Source organism: Chroicocephalus ridibundus, chromosome 3 (genome assembly GCF_963924245.1).
Source record: "Chroicocephalus ridibundus chromosome 3, bChrRid1.1, whole genome shotgun sequence".
Taxonomy (NCBI): domain Eukaryota; kingdom Metazoa; phylum Chordata; class Aves; order Charadriiformes; family Laridae; genus Chroicocephalus; species Chroicocephalus ridibundus.
Genome location: NC_086286.1, coordinates 47692220 through 47708739, shown reverse-complemented (window position 1 = coordinate 47708739; position 16520 = coordinate 47692220). Strand labels below are relative to the sequence as shown.

Sequence of the window (16520 nt, the reverse complement as noted above, 5' to 3'; positions counted from 1 at the left end):
GTATATACTTGACTTTGCAACATTAACCATTAACCTTAAAGTATCCATCAGCTTAAGACGGAAAGTAGAGGATATCTATAGGTTCATTTTAAAGTTTTCCTCTTTTAGCAAAGGTGACTGTCCAGACAGAAATCACTACCATCCTCCACACAACCAAACCATCACAGCCTTTAGATTAAGCTTCATTGCACAAGTATAATATTGTTTATTGTTTATATCTGTGCTTTTTGGGCACTTTGTATTAAGTAATGTATTTTTCAGTCATAAAATTATTTCTCACAAGCCCTACATTTAGTAAGGCAGCAAGCTTTGTACAAACAGAAACAATTCTCAATGTTGAAAAACCCTAACATAAATTGACTCTACTCCAGAATTCAAGCAAACATCAGTAGCATAATCCTGTTCTCAGAGTAAGCTCTGCTTGGAAACTAAATGGCCAAAGTGCTCCCAAGGGCAGCAATTAGTATTTTAGCCAGTGGAATCATTTGGGGAGACTCTTGTAAATTTAATGAATTCCCCAGTAGCCAATCCATCATAGTCACTAATATCCTGGCAATATTGCTACTGATAATGTTGCCAATACATTATAAGCCGTCATTTATTGCCTTAAATTTTAATTCAATGAATTCTGCATATGAACTCTTCTCAGATGGTGATACTTTGTGCTAATGCAATCATAGATGGGCCATTTGGGAGCATAACACGACTGAACTCGGTACGCTTTGCAGGATGTCACTGGGAAGGCAAGACATTTCTCACCCAAGCTTCTGTTCTTTATCTATTACCTCCCTAATACTTGTGCCTCTAAACTAGAACATAATTAGATCTACCTGTTCTGGGCTTCATTTTATGGATTAGAGAAAAGCACAGGGGAGAGGTCTGAGTGAAAACTCAGGCTCCCTATGTATTCAGCCAGCTTGTAGACATGAATATGGAAGTGCTGAATTCAGCAGTGACATACAGAACTACAGACAATAGCGCTTGGAGGACTCAAGACTTCATCTCAGCCATCCTGTTTCCCTTAGGCAAAAATCAACTTGGAACTATATCAGTCCTGACAGATTTTTGTCTAGTTCATTTTTGAAAAAACCCAGTAAGAGAGATTATCCGTCTTCCCCAGGCAACATGTTCCAGTGCTTAATTATCCTGAATGTTAAAAGTTTTTCCCAGTGTCAAATCTTGGTGTCCCCTGATACAATTTAAGTTCATAATTTCCCATCTCATACGCTACAGATAGAGAGAACAAATTATTCTCTTCCTCTTTAGGGGAGCTTTCTGCATACTTAAGACTTACTTTTCCTCTTGGTATTTCTCTGGATTAAGCAACCACAGGTCTTTCAGCCTTCCCTCACAGGCCACTGGTCATTCTTGTTGCTTTCCAATTGCAGTCATACCACATCTTCTGTGACATACAGTACCCTGAGCTACACACAGTCACTCCAGTGGAAGTTTCCCTAGGACCTAGTAGATAGAAAGAACTAACTCACACACCTTTCAGCCTCTCCCCTTTTACTGTTATCTGTGAGTGTAATACACATCCTTCCTCTTCTATCAATTAGCTGTTAATGAAAATAGTGAGCATACCCAGTGTCATAACAGACCCTTACAATGCCTCACTACTACTTATTTCCATTTGGGCAGTGACCCACAGAGAACTATGCACTGAGAATACAAAACCAGCCACATGCGAAATTTCCCATCCAAAGCATGTTCCCCAGCCTATCTGCAGGAATGTCGGAGCATCCTAATGTCAGGACTGGTGACATCTATCAATTCTCCCCTATCCAAACAGCCTGTTACACAGTCATAGAAAAAAAAAGATTAGTCTGATTTAATTTGTTCTTTGCAAATCCATGCTGGCTATTACTCATTTCCTTGTTAACTTCCAAGCACTTACAGGATGTTTATGTGATTATTTGTTACAGCATTTTTCCTCTCGGATTTCAAAAGGAAAACAGTCAGGCAATGTGCAGGTAAGCAGGAGTAAGGACAGTCTTTCCAGAAAAACAAATGATGAATAAGGGAACACAACATACCTCAGTGGCTTATGTCTATAAGCAACCAAAACTCTAATAGATTAAAGTGCAGTTGAAGAGCCAAAAAAAAGGCTTTAAAGTGAGACTAAAGAAATCCTTTATGTTCCTTACTCATCTTTACTCACTGTTAAGGCAGACCCACAAGAACACACAGAAATGTAATAATGATAGCATTAAGCCATAGCAGTACGATCAGACTCATTCAAATTCCTGAACAACTTTGCTTTAACAGGATAACTGTTACAAAACTACACTAAAAAGACAAGCAGTTCAAGATGCTCTAAAGAGAGGTAGGTATTTACATGAGTCAGAATAGAAGTTGCATTTCCACTCAGTAGAAATTGCATTTCCATGTAGGTTGGAAATGACTTACAGTACAAATTTCTCACCATCAGTACTTAGGAAGAACCTTCCAGGTGTAATCAGGAAGAGGATTATCATCATCTGCAAAGCATCAGGCACTGGTTCTTGCTGGTGACAGAAGAACCCAAATCAGAAAGAAATTCAAATGTTTATGGGGACGTAGTACTTGGGCTACGTCAAAAATAATAAAGTAAGCAGGGCCAGAGCATAGACCTATGCCTGGTAAATGAACAACCATGCTGTATAACAGCCTGCACCAACTAAAGCTGGGCTTTTGTTGCACCCATCAGCCCTATCCCACACGTGCAAGCTTGGTTTGGGGGACAGCATGAGCTGGGGGCAGTTCCCAGGAAACAGACCAGATACGACCATCCCTGTACAGCAGAAAATGAATGTGATGATATGGAAATGATTACAATTCTGCTACTTGACAATGGGCTGGAAGATAGATCTCGGCCTGCTGTATTTACTATTATACATGTAGCCTTGGAGACCAGCCTGGAAACAGAAAGGGTTTCCCAAAGAGGCGTAAAGAACCTTACTAAGAATCTGTGACAAGCTGAGAACATGTCTCACCCAGTCCCTCACTGCCATCTCGATGTTGTATTTTTGGCTTAACCTGGCAAGCAGCTTGCCCTCTGGCTCACCACATCAAGAGGCCAGCCTAGGCATCCAATGGTTCATATGGAGAGGGCAAGTAAAAAGTCCCAAATCCCTACAAGCCTTGCCCCTGGATCCTAGTGCATGCCTGGATAGGGAAGCACAGATGCCTTTTTTCCCCCTCCAAGAACAGCATATCCCTCTTCACCTTACGGCAGATCCCAGTGCAATCCAGGAGAGATAGGTATAAGCCCCTTTTCCTTAAGGAACAGCATAATGTCAAAGTGTTCTTTTTCCATGAATGACAGGGCCCCTCCAAATCCCAGCTTTCATGGTAGAGAGTCTTGAATGTAGTTGAAAGGGCAGAGATATTGCAGGTCTTCAAATAAACTTCAAAAATAAAGCAGAAAGTGAAGCCAAAATGTGCTGTCATGCCTCCACGTCCCACTATCTCCAATCTTTATCTCCTTCCTTGGACCTGAGACCACCAGAACTCAACCCAGTAGAACCAATTTACTTAATCATTGCTTTAAACCTCCCTCCACCATTTCCTTCCACTCCTGTATCCCTTGATTACATTTCAGCTTCCGACCAACAGTTAAGCCTTCTCTTTTCAAATTTGTACAAGCTCTTTCTGAATTTTCACAGCTGGACTCAGATTATATTTCCCTCAAATAAAAGGCTGCAGCATCCTTGCCTCCCTACAGTTTCAATACTGTTTGGATTCAAGCCTACACCGAGTCACACACTTCATGCTTTGCAAAATTTTTGAGTTTTCCTTTCATTCATTTTGACCATCCAGTCAGCACTTTCATACCTAGAAAATACTTTTTAAAGAAAAAATATTTTCAGTTTATTGTTATCTGACGAACTACTGTGTATTGAGCACCAGAATGAATAAAGCTGAGGGACAGACACCTTGATCAAAGGTAAAAGTTAATCTTCATGTCTCAGCAAATACTGGTGGAGTCTATAAAATCTAAAAGAAGATTCTTTGGAGCACAAGGAGAGAGTATTTCAAGAAATGGTTTTTTTAAATAATCCCAAATTTAAACAATAATATTGTTAAGAAAAGCATATGGCACATCACAGGTGAACCAACATTTGCATGAGATAGATCCGTAAAAGAAGAGAGAAACATAACTGGAGAATAGCTTTAAAAGTTATGAACATTAAAACCAGCAGCAGAATTTGCAAAGCCACAACAGAGCTAGAGCATGCCTTCCTTCATTGCTTATGCATGACTCCCACTTTAGTGTGCTTAATAAATCATTCTGAACCTTGTATTCATACTAGATTTTTAAAAAGATATATCAAACAGATAGTTCTTTAACTTCTGTATTTATAATTAATTTTGCTTTAACCAACCAAAACGTATCCTTTAAATACACACTTAAACATGTAACTATCAGAGTAGGAACTGCTATTTTTAATTTTAAATGTGCCCCGCAACCATATTAATCAATTCTTATTTCACAAGGGAAAAAGACAGTACCACCCATAAATGTACTTTGCATTTTCTGATTCAGTTTGATTTCACTGTTCATAGATAATCATTAGATGTGATGCAAGAGCTTAATATGGTTTTTCTTAACACTTTCCCTATAGAAAGCTATTCCACAGCTACTGGGGTAGCATAGAATATGTTTGTGTGTTACGCTCTTTTTCGCATGGTCCATGATAAGAAATTAACTTTTGACTCTAAACTTGGTTTCTGTTCTCCAAAGGATAAAGTACGAAGCACCAAATCTGAAGTGGATTTGCTTGGGTGGTTTGGGATTTCAGTAACAATTGCTTTAAGCATGGATATGGGGCTTTTAATACAGTTCCTGTTACATTATTCAGGCTTGAATCTATTATCAAAAAAGTGAATTTGTAACTTGTAAACAAAAGAGAAAAAATTTATTTACTAAGTCAGATTTCCCATGAGCTTGGACTGGAGGCTTCTTGGCAACAGCAAGAGCTTTGCCTTCTGTGTTACTCTCCCTTCAGCAAAAGAGATGAGTTGTGTGCTTTTACAGTATGGAGATATATTCATGGGATGTCGATTTTTATCTGTAACCTATCAGATTTAACAACAGAGGCAACTTTGAATTCCAGGAGTAAATCCTTACTTAGTGCAAGCAAGGAGGGGAGGAGGAGCAGAACTCAGCATTACAGACTGGCAACAACACGGAGAATCTGTCATCTTGCTAAATACATTTAATAAGCCTATTTTTGAGTCAGCTATTCTTAGATTAATTTTTTTTTGGATGCACCCCATTTAAAGGTGTTAGCCCTCAGAGCATAAAAATTCAAGAGTAAGAAGCTGTAAATTATGGAAGAGATCTCCCTTCAACAGAGGGCAAACAGGAGAATTTATCACAGAGCCAGAGCGCAATAAAGCCTGGACTTTCAAAGATAAGCTGAAAAGGCCTTTCCGTCGGGAACTAACTGTGCAGTTAAATAATGACATGCCAAGTTTTAAAAGCTGTTTTATCTGGGGCTTTACAGAGTGGTTGTACTAAAGGTCCAGTAAAAAGTATAAGAAAGGGGCACATGTACAGTGGCCCCTCCTCATTTTACTCCCAGCCTTTGCTGGAGGCATTGTCCCAGCGACGCACCCTTGACAACATGCTGATGATCCCTGCAGTGCTAAAGTAATCATTTCAGCCAGCTGCATCCCAGACACCCTTGCTCCATCCTTTTATCCTGTGGGAAAGCACACATGGGGCTCTCTCAGATCCCTCTGACTTCCATTATTTTCCAAGGGCCTGTGGTGGAAACTGCCATTTTTCCAGAGGAGCGATGGAAAAAGCAAAGGATGATTCACGACACACACCTTAGTTACAATTTTAGAAAACAAATCAAATCAGACTAACATGATTTGTGACACTGGAGATACTTTTAGGCTGACCTGATGGTCAAGATATCCCAGATCAACTTAGAAAGATTATAAATTTAAATTAGGTTCTTTTAAATGATAGTTATTGTTGTCAACAAGAACATTAGGCATTCATCATACCATTAGGCAGTCTTTATTTCCAGTGCAACTTCAGAGCTTGAGACCACCACACGGATAAATGCTGGCTGAACACAAAGGTAGATTAAGAGCCTGTAAGTAACATCTTCTCTTTCTGCACTCTTGGCTGATCAAGAACGGCACCCTGTCCATCTCTGGAGTGCCAGAAGCACTGGACACAGAGTTAGTGTTATTTTTCTAAAAGACTGATTCGTTTCTTAGGCCCCTACACTAGCAATGATGTACAAGGCAAAAAGGTCAGTTGCTTCTCCACAAGCTCCACTGAACATGCTCTCTTGAAAGCAAGAAGAGCTCATTTCTATGGATGAGCCAAGCAAACAAAGATCTGGAGTTACTGACAGCGTGCTGGAAGAGCTCTGGTTTTAGAATGGCTGCTGGTAACAGGAAGGCTCAGTGATCAGGCATCTCCATCCCTAGATTCCCACAATGCCCCAACATACTGTGAGGTTACGAAAGGCTGTGAAACATTGCAAGCCTAACTGAAGGGGAAGAGAGATCACTAGGCCTTTAAAAAGTCTTCACTTTTGTCTGTCATTTAGAACTGGTTCTACAAAGAGGTAGAATATATAGTTTTACCAGGCTCTTTTAGCCCCCTGAGAGCCCCTGAAGCATAAAAAGGAAGACATTTATTTTTCCCTTAGATACCTCAGAGTTCAGAAACAATACAGGTCATTCATCAGTGTCAAGTATTGAGCTTCCTTTTCAAAATAGGTTTTCAAATAATAAATATTCATTTATTGACCCAGAAAATCTGACTTTTTGTAGGCTTTCTCACTCACGGCTACAAAATTAAATACTGCATTTTCATTTGTATATTCTCCATCCTCAAATACCCATCCTTCTTTAAAAATGCTATGGGTAATAATAGTAATAATAAGAAAGTAGTCCCCAAAATAATCCAAATCCTTGTGTAACCTGCAACAAATCAAGGCAGAAGGGTTATTGTGGGAAAGGAATTAGACCATGAGGGACCAAGAACAGGGTGATGGGATAAACTTTCCGTGGGCAAATGCCCTACATGATTATTGAGTCACAAGGGTTTCATACTTATTCATAAATTATATCTGGAAAAAACAGAGCTTCATAAAGAATGTGGTCATCCAGGTGGGTGGAGCAGATAGAAACCAGACACTTCAATAATTTCTTTTCAAAACCAACCCAGACGAGTAGTAGTGAGAGATCAGCTCCAGCCTAACTCCCTTAAGTCTCCCCCACTTCCCTCAGAATGTGGAAATAAATAGCCTAAGACCTACAAAAACACCCACTAACCCTCCACTCCAGTGGCCCATCTCTCTGCCTTCCCACAAAGCAGTGACTTGTTCCCTGGGCTTTGACTGTCACCACAGGGACAAGCCAGGACATGGGCCAGCTCAACAGAGCCATAGAGAGCTGGAGACCAGCACTGCTGCAACATCACTAGAGCAGGGACTGATGGCCCCAAGGGCTGAAATGGGGCCCCAGGCCACGGGCTGGGTGGTCCCAGGTGAGGCTTATCAGGGCCACCGAGGCTTGTGGGTGCCTCCAAGGCCATGACGCTCTTCCCAATCCCTTTAGCTAGTACAACATAGATCTCGCCACTGCAGACGCAGCTGGCATCAAATTCAGAGCCAGACTTCAGTGTAGGTCTTCCAAAGACCCCCTGCCTTTCAAGATGAGATTGCCTAAGGGGTCTCAGGGCTGTATCCCCATCCACACAGCTCTCCTCAGCAAGAGATGCCCTCAGCCATGTGATGGGGAGCAGCTGCGGATCCTTCTTCCCCATCCAACCCACCTGGGGCTGCATTCACTCCTGGCCTTTCCTGTCCCGCTCTGGAAAATGGAGCCAGCACACAAATCCCCCTTCACTTCTCCCCGGTAGCCTGGGCTGGGGTTTGATGTGGCACACTAACCACAGGCACTGCTCGAAGACACGTAAATGTAAAAAAGTGCTGACCCTTGTAATACCTGTCTGCAGATACCCTGTAATACCCTCTCTGCTTCATCACCACAGCATTTGGCATACTCTATTAAGCACTTATTTTTTCCATAGCTTCCCACAAACCCAAGCAGGGGAACGGCAGTGACAGTAACCATTTGCCATCTAATAGCACAGGGGGGTTTCCTGCAACTACAATTTACCTAAATGCCATCTGCTCTCCCACACACTCAGGAACGTTTTTCTTGTGTAAGGAGTTCTCCTGGACCTAGTTTATGCAACCCTCTGAGGCACGTTAAGCTCAAAGCCTAATTGTTTTCGAGACGAAGACATATTGTTTAGACAATCAGGGTCTAAAATTACGTGTTCTGAAATCTAGTTGTGGTTAATTACTGAAAAAGGAGTAAGAAAAAAATTCGTTTATTTTCTCCTGCCTTTGCCTCTGTCTGAACTCCCCCAGTTTGTTTTTGTTAGCTCTCTTGTTTATAGCCATTGTGGGTCTCACACTGGGTTGTCCCAAGGTGCATTAATAATTTCAAAGCACTCTGTTCTTCTGTGTATTCCTCACCCTTACTAGAAGAGCATTATTAATCACCTAACAGTCCCATATGTCTCCAAACTGAGGAGCCTATCGCTTCCTCCAGAAGCATCTTCCCAAAGCCTCGTGGGTGAGCCTGCTCATTCTCCCTGTGCCTTCCTCCACTGACCTGAGTGTGTACAAATTGTGCTGACTTTTTAAAAAAAGAAATGACTGCAGGTGCCTAGCTCTTTGTTTATTCTGGCAAGGCTGAAAATAGCAACTGATAACAAATATTTTGCCCTTCACAAGGCTTCTCACAGAGATGCAGCTGTTATCTCATCTAGTAAAAGTGCCAGCCCTAAGGGGAAAACAGACACATAATTAGGTTAGGATAAGCTTCAAAAAGGTGACTATCTAAAATTAATACCCATAATGCTGCGTGGGCTCAGATCCTTAAACCTAATCCTCACTTGTGCGGTAGGGAACAATTATTTCAAGCTTTTTGTTTCCCATACTTGTCTCTCATGGATTGATGGCTCTGTTTAATCATCAAAATCACCATGTAAGAGGAAAAAGCATGGCTCTGTTGAGGTGGACAGACCCCCGGGACATAACCTTAAGTTTCTGGGGAATATATCACCCTCTGGATTCCTGAATTTACAAACCTGCCAAGGCAAAGTGCATCCACAGAGAGCCCACTGAAGGTTTTACAGTGAGGCCAAGATGTTATGCAGAACTTTGGGATTTTTGTCTGCACCCTGTGAAAATCCACACAACAAATGGTGGAACCTGTGACACCTTTTCCCCAGTAAACTTTAGCACCCTGACGGAAGCAGCTTCCTGTAATTAGGGACAGAGTAGTTAGCGCCAAATTTGAAAGGAACAAATCCAGGTCAGATTCAATTATTAATACACATTCCAAAAATATATTGGGCTTTGGACAAATAGCCTCCAAAGTGAGATAAGAAATTTTATATTCTGAGCCTCTACCATCCATACCAAAAAGAAAAAGTTGTTCAAGTACATTGCCATTTTCATGAAATAGCAATTAAAATAGCACTAATACAGAATGGAATTTGTTTTGGAAATTGAGCCACATCTGAGAGCCTCACTGAGGAATTTCTATCTCATGGTCCACTGCAACAGTGTCTATAGGAAAAGCTCCAACAGAGAGACTAAACAAAAGGTCATACCAGAACATTTATAATGGCTTAGTCTGAGGGATCACAAAGCTCCAGGTACAACCCATTAATCCATTTTTGCAACACCCCATCATCCCTTTTTATAGATATCCAAGAAGAGAGACATAAATCATCGGCTTTCTGACTTAATTTTTACATTATGTCTGCAACAAAGGCTTGAAAGCTTGCCTCAAAAGTTTATGAGGACAACCAGGGCAGTCTGTCAAGACTATGTTTCCCTGCTCACATATATGAAACTATTTTTAAAATTACGGGGTTCTACAGTCTGGTTAAGAGGCAAAAGGGATTAAGCCTGATTTAAAACACTTGAGGCTAAACAATGTTTCATATTTAAACAGAAATACCTTCCTGGGACTTCACAGGGCGCATGTCAGTTATATCTGTAGTTACACGTGAGCACATAGACACACACTCAGTAACTTACTGCAATTAAAAATAAATACGCCAAGTCCTTGCATGAATCCTTGAAAAAGCAGATGTAAAGGAGACTACAACCAAGCAGTTCTGGGTTGGTAAGATATTATTTTTAACAGTTTTGACTATTAATGCATAGATAGAGAGAAAATTAGAAAGCCAAGAACCTGCATCAAATAAGAAAAGACACCTCAATGTTCAGCTCCCAGTTTTGACTGTCATTCTGTTTTTCTTCAAACTTGCAGACTTCTGTGCCCCACTATTCTGCAGGCAAATGCTTATTGTAATAAAGATGGAAATATTCCCTTGCCACTGCCCCACACAGTCTAAGGAAATAAAAGAAATTGCCTTCTTTTCTCTGGATAGATTCCAGCCTCTGTACATTTTGATAGTTAAAACAACAATAAACATTCAGATCCATCAATAAAATGAATCATTAAAATCCCATAGTTTCTCCTCTCTCACTAGGGGAAGAAAATCAGTCGAAAAGAGACATTGTTATGGAAGATCCCAGTGTAAGTATAGCAGCTTCTCATCCAGAGAAGGTTTTGTATATGCCTTGGGCCATGGCTCTGCTTTTTCCACGAAAAGCATGGAATAGAAAATACGTGGACAAGCAGTCAGGATGTAGGGACACATATTACAAAGGCTAATGTGTATCACAACTGTCCCTTTTGTAACACTACAGCTCATTCATCAACAAGGAGGGCTGGAAGAAGCTGTGGCTCAGAGCTCCCTCAGGCCAAAACCAACACCCGTGGGTTGCTCTACAAACTTAGCTTATGGTGGATGATAGCTCATGGACAGGAGCTGCCTAGCCCAGTTTCTATTGCTGTTGCAGATAGCAACCCACAAGCGTTTCATTGGCTCCAGCTTATTCTCTTTACTTCATTTCACAATGCTGTGATTCATGACTGGATGGTATCCAGAGTTCCCACTTGTAAGGCAGTACAAAATAACGAGCAAGGGCGGTTTCAGGGGTCCTGACGTGACTGACTGCCAGGCACACTGAGCCCACACTAACAGTTCTGTTTAAGAGCAACAACAAAGCTCCAAGTACGGTCCATGCTGAGCATGCAAGGGGAAATAACCCCACTGCTTCAAGAAACTCATAAAGCTGCAAAGGCTTCTGTGCCCAAGGACAGATGGGTCCTGATGTTGTAACTCCTCAGAGAGCTAGGCAGGACACGTCTGTTTCAAGGATATACCTTGAAGAAGTCACCCTGTCACAAAATTTGAGAAATTCAATAGCAAATAGTAAGTCAAAAGCACTTACATTTACTTCTGCCGAGGGGAGGGAAGGCGGCAAATAAGTAAAGGGAGAGCCCTAAAATGTTATGCAAAAAAGTAATCACTGCTAGATCTTGTCTGTAAAATATACACTGCTGATATCAACTGACAACCTCAGTCACAAACCTTACTGAGCCTTTTCCCAAAACAGTATCAAGCTTCAGATTTCACAGTCAGACCAGCTGAACTATGCCTGATTCCTAGTTTTTGGCACAACTATTGGAAAGCTTCAGACGCCAAAAAATTATTCTTTCAAGATAAAAGGTAACATGGATCATAATCAGTCATGTTGCAAAAGTACAGAAGTGGCTGGAGTTACACTGGGGAGCAGCCTGACCTACCATCTTCCAGCCTTAAATGAATTACATGAAAAAATTTGCCTTTTTTATATTTTACTTTTACAGGTCATTAAATACCAATGTAATTGCTGTGCAGTTTCATTTCTAGAACATGAATTCTAATTAATAGCATTGCAGTAAGTTAATTTAATATGGTAATAGCTTCAGAATAGCTTAATTGTTGTCATTATAGAGCACCTGCAGATGTTCATCCAATCAGCTCATTCATTATCTGACCATTCTCATGTATCCATACGTAGAGAAAACTTTGCCTGCAGGAAGGGTTATGAAATGTTTCCAGTGTTACTACTGGAAAAAGCTTTGCCTTTTCTAAGGGTGAGAGGTCTAAGGGGAAGGGGGTGGTTGTAGCTACACAGGAGAATTTTTTTTGACATCACTGACATTTTAGGAAATGGAACCATCTCTCAATGTCTGTTACTGGAACGTGCTGTCCTATACTGCCTTCCACCTGCGCAGCTATTATACTATGCCCACAAGCTCTGTATAAGTCAGCACTGGGCCATTTCTGCATCATTTCAAGCAAATTCTCATGAGGACATGATTGGGAATAACCAGATGGCACTATTCTTGCTCCACTTAATGGTGCTTATCTAGATGAAAAAAACATGTTGTTTCTGGAGACCTAGAAGCGGGGAAATTGACAAATACACTTCATAATTTCAAACCCTCTCATCAAGAAACCTTCTTTTTTTTTAAGGCGTTACAGCAGCGTCAGAATATTTGAACAACTGGCCTGCAATTTTTTCAGTCTTTGCCTTCCTAAAGGCTGGCATTTTCTTTATGACTTGTATACCTCCAAGTGCACCCTTGGAACTAAAAAAGACAATAAAAATGAAGGACCTAAGTTTCATGGAAGTAAAATACTACATCCAGTATGAAGGTAAGGAAACAGAGGAAAACAGAGTGAAGTGACTTTCCACAGTCACTTTAGTTAAGAAATAACAAATGGAACAGCCTGGAATCAAAGAAAAATTGAGGTGGGTCTGGAGCTTGCCTCGTCCAATTCCCCACTCCCTGCAGGGACACCTTCAAAGTGACAGCAGGTTGCTTAGGGCGTTGTCCAGTCAAACTTTGTATACCTCCCTCTCCGCCTTCCCTGGGCAATGTGTCCCTGTGCTGCATCCTCCTGGCTGTGACATTTTTGTCCCTGTACCAAGCTGGTGTTTGTCTCATTGCAGCGTATGACTGATGCCACAGCATGCCTGTCACTGTGCACCTCTGGAAAGAGCCTGGGTCCATCTCCTCAGCCCTCCTAGCTGGAGGCAGCAATCAGATCTCCCTGAGTTTCTTCCAGGCTGAACAGACCAAGTTCGTCCATCTCACCATTGCGCTGAAACTGTTTCCATTCAGAAGCGAGTGTGCTTTTATTCTTGGCTAGAGCTGTACAGATTTGCTTGTCCTTGTTTCCATGTCAGGGTTGGTAGCTTTTCAGGACTGGCATGCAAGACTGTACTTTGCTTTCCTAAATTAGAGGCTCTGTGTGCTGGTAGGAAGCCAGCAGGAGATGCTTCCTCTTCAGCGGGTAAGACAGTGCCAATCAGCCTACAAGTAGTACCAGGCCTCTGTGTGAACAAGTAGCTCCTGGCAAGTGTAGGTCCTGGGGCTCCTCTCATTCCCAAATGCTATCTTTCCCAAAGTGCTGCAGGCCCCAACTCTTTGCTTGGAAATCTGCCTGCAGTTAGTGCTGCCTGAGCTGCCTCGGTCATAATGACTCAAATAGATGTAACCTTGTTTCCAAAGCGTGCTGCAGTTATGTAAAGCATGAAAGGACTGTTCATCTCTTTATGAAAGGCAATGGGTGTTCTTTACAATTTATTCAGGTTCTTACTCTGCAAGTTAAAACTTACAACATTAATAGAGGCTCTACACTGACAGCCTTTAAAAAAGAAGGACAGATGACCTTTGTGGCATGCGCTGTAATTTTCTGTAGCACAAGAAACATTATAGCATCATTTTTAGGAGAAAAGAGACAAATTTCTGGCAAAGGAGCAAGACTAGGTAAAAGAAGCTGAATTTGCCTTGCAACCTTCTCTCCTCAGTAGCAGAGATCTGATTTTGCTCTTAGATTTGTTCAAATATAGTAAAATAACAGCAGAATTCAGCAAAGGACAGACCCTTAATTCACAGCTAGGTAAATGTGCCCTTCATCCTTATCTATATATTTGACATTCAGGTTCACTAAGTCCAGGGACCATTGTGCAGCAAAACTATAAAAGAACATTCATTCTGATTTAGTTTTGTGATTAATCTGAGGTCCTTGGATCTAATTCAAGGCCATCTCAGTCTCTCAGATTTTAGAACAGTTGTTCCTATTTTATACCAGCATGTGTTAAAGAAAATATTGGCCTCTTTTCCTGGAGCTGGACTTGTGCAACGCTTACATGTAAAAATAATCCCACTGAGACCCCCATAGCTGCTTTGATTCCAAAAAGCTAAATGTTCCTATCTACTATGAAGCAAGGAAAGGAGCAAAGGACTCTGGGAACTGGAAGAAAGGACAAGATGAAAACACCGATGAGATGGGAGAGAGCTTTGCCCCATATTCCTGGTGACTTCACAGAATCTCTTCCACATTAACATTGCAAAGTTTGGTATCTGCAAGGTTCAGAGGAGCCAGCGAGCAGTCCCTGGAAAGAGCATAACCCTTAACGACCAGCATGTTTTTCAGTCAAAGTTAATGCTGCTTCCAGCAATGTTAGCAGCACCTCAAGTGCAGTTGCAATTGTCCATTGCAGCACAGAGCAGCAGCAAAGCAGCTCTGTCAGGAGGGGTTTTTAAGGACTGGGCTACCACTTCTTGGGATAGTGAGCAACAGCAAAACAGTGCCGCTGCCACAATGGAAATACTGCCCTACTGAGTCTAGTTGGAACAGCCTCTGCCAGGCTACATGACTGTGGGGACGTGAAGGTGATGTCTCCTGAGCCCTTCTTTTCTTGCTGCAGGGAAGTCTCAGATTTGTGGTGTGCACAGGCTATTTGTGGAGAGCTTTCCGTGTCTCATGCTATCACAAACCTCTTTCCTCTTCAGGAAGGTGCTTCGGGTTTATGTCAGTTTGCAGAGCATTTCAGAGAGTTTCTCCTTTCTACCAAAGGAGAAAGGTAGGAGGCATTTCACCAAGATGAGCAGGAGCTAGCACAGAAGAAGAGAAATCACTCCTCAATTTCACGAGTGCTGAAGTCTGATCAGCTTTTGGCTGACAACTAGGAAAAAAATGAGAGAGATGTGCTTTCTTTGCCTGCTTTTGCTCTCAGGAAAGATCTTGAAAAATCTAACTTAAATGAGACTGAGAAACTGAAGAAAAGAGACAGGGGAGGTAGAAGAAAGATGACCCCAAACTGACTGTTCGCTCTCTCCTCTGTGATTCATTCCAACTCACCCACCTAACCTGCAGACAACCCCTTCCAGGAGAGGGGGGAAAAATCCCTTTAAGGGACGTTTTTCTCTGAATTGAGAATGCTCAGCTATCTGCAGTTTCCTCCCTCACTCTGTGAGAGACTGCAGTCCAGAATGGAATCAGGAGGCCTGTCACGGCAGGGATGGTGAATAGGGTAAGTTATCTGCTAGTGAAACAAATGATGTCTCAAAATGAAGAAAAAAAAAAGAAACACGCAAAAAAACCCAACCAAAAGAGAGATTCTGCCAGATCAGACATGAACACAAGAGTCTACTTATCTGAGAAGAGTTACCCGTGTTCTGTCTGCTATCTCTGTAATGTCTGAACTATCTCAAAGGGAAAGACGGAGCGTTAGCATACAAACAAGAAAAGCAGTAAGAACAAAATGATGAAGCTTTGCACGAGAGATATCGGAAACTCAGAGACTTTCATGCCAACACACGGTAGTGACAGTCTGTTGCAATTGCTCTGTTTGACATCAGTCCCTAGGTGTGGTCTCTCCTCTGTACATTCACCGCTAGCTGGCTGGCCATGAAAGGTGTCAGGCTGACAGCCAGGCAGACAAACCTCCACTGTAGTGGCCTTTGGGGAGGTGGCTGGAGCTGGAAGGAAATGCATGGAAGTGGAACTGCTTTTCCTTTTATTTCATTAAAAAACTGAAACAGTGGTGTTTCCCTTCCTCTCCCTTTCCTGAATCTGGGAGGAGAGAAAGGTAAAATAAAATCTGTTTCAAAAGGATAACAAATTTTCAGCTCCAGTGAATTATCACTATCATAAATGTCATTATTTTTACTTAATGATGCATCTCAAAGAAACTGTGTGCACATTACTTTCTGTTAGTGCACATTAGTGCATGTTAGAAAGCAGAGAACAATCTTATCAGTCTTCCTTAAATTTAGAAGTTTTATATTTAGAAAACCCTGCAATACTCTGAGCTTATATATGCAAGCTATAACATTTATTGTACCATACTGTATTTTGCTCAATCTTAACACAGTTCTGCAACAGTCAGCAAAGAGTCTATTCGGAGATCTTACCAGTTACAAATTTTCCAAAGGAAATTTGTTTTCCAGGGCAATTTAAAAAATATATTCTATTCCAAACTGTTAGAGGACTTTTTTTGTCTTTGAACTGATTTCACTGTTTGTTCTCTAGCAGGCAGCCCACTTGCAAAGAGTATTTGCAAGACTCGTTATTCACATGTGAGATCCCAGCAACACTGCAGAACCCACCACTGAAGATGTGTGATACTGAATCAGTTCCCCAGCAGACTGACCTAACCTCCATAAACGTGTCGTTAAAAGCTAACTACTTCCATCCCCCATCTGCACATGGAGGGAACATTAATCTTGAAGGCTCTCCATTTTATTCTCTGGGAATATTTGAGCAATTCCAATTTGCAGCA

At 41.5% G+C, this 16520-nt stretch overlaps 1 long non-coding RNA gene across 1 annotated transcript in view; it reads right to left on the bottom strand.

The window, feature by feature from the left end:
- Nucleotides 1-16520, bottom strand: part of LOC134513848 (uncharacterized) — an 83723-nt gene that overhangs the window by 46981 nt on the left and 20222 nt on the right. The gene's annotated exons all lie outside the window — the stretch shown is intronic.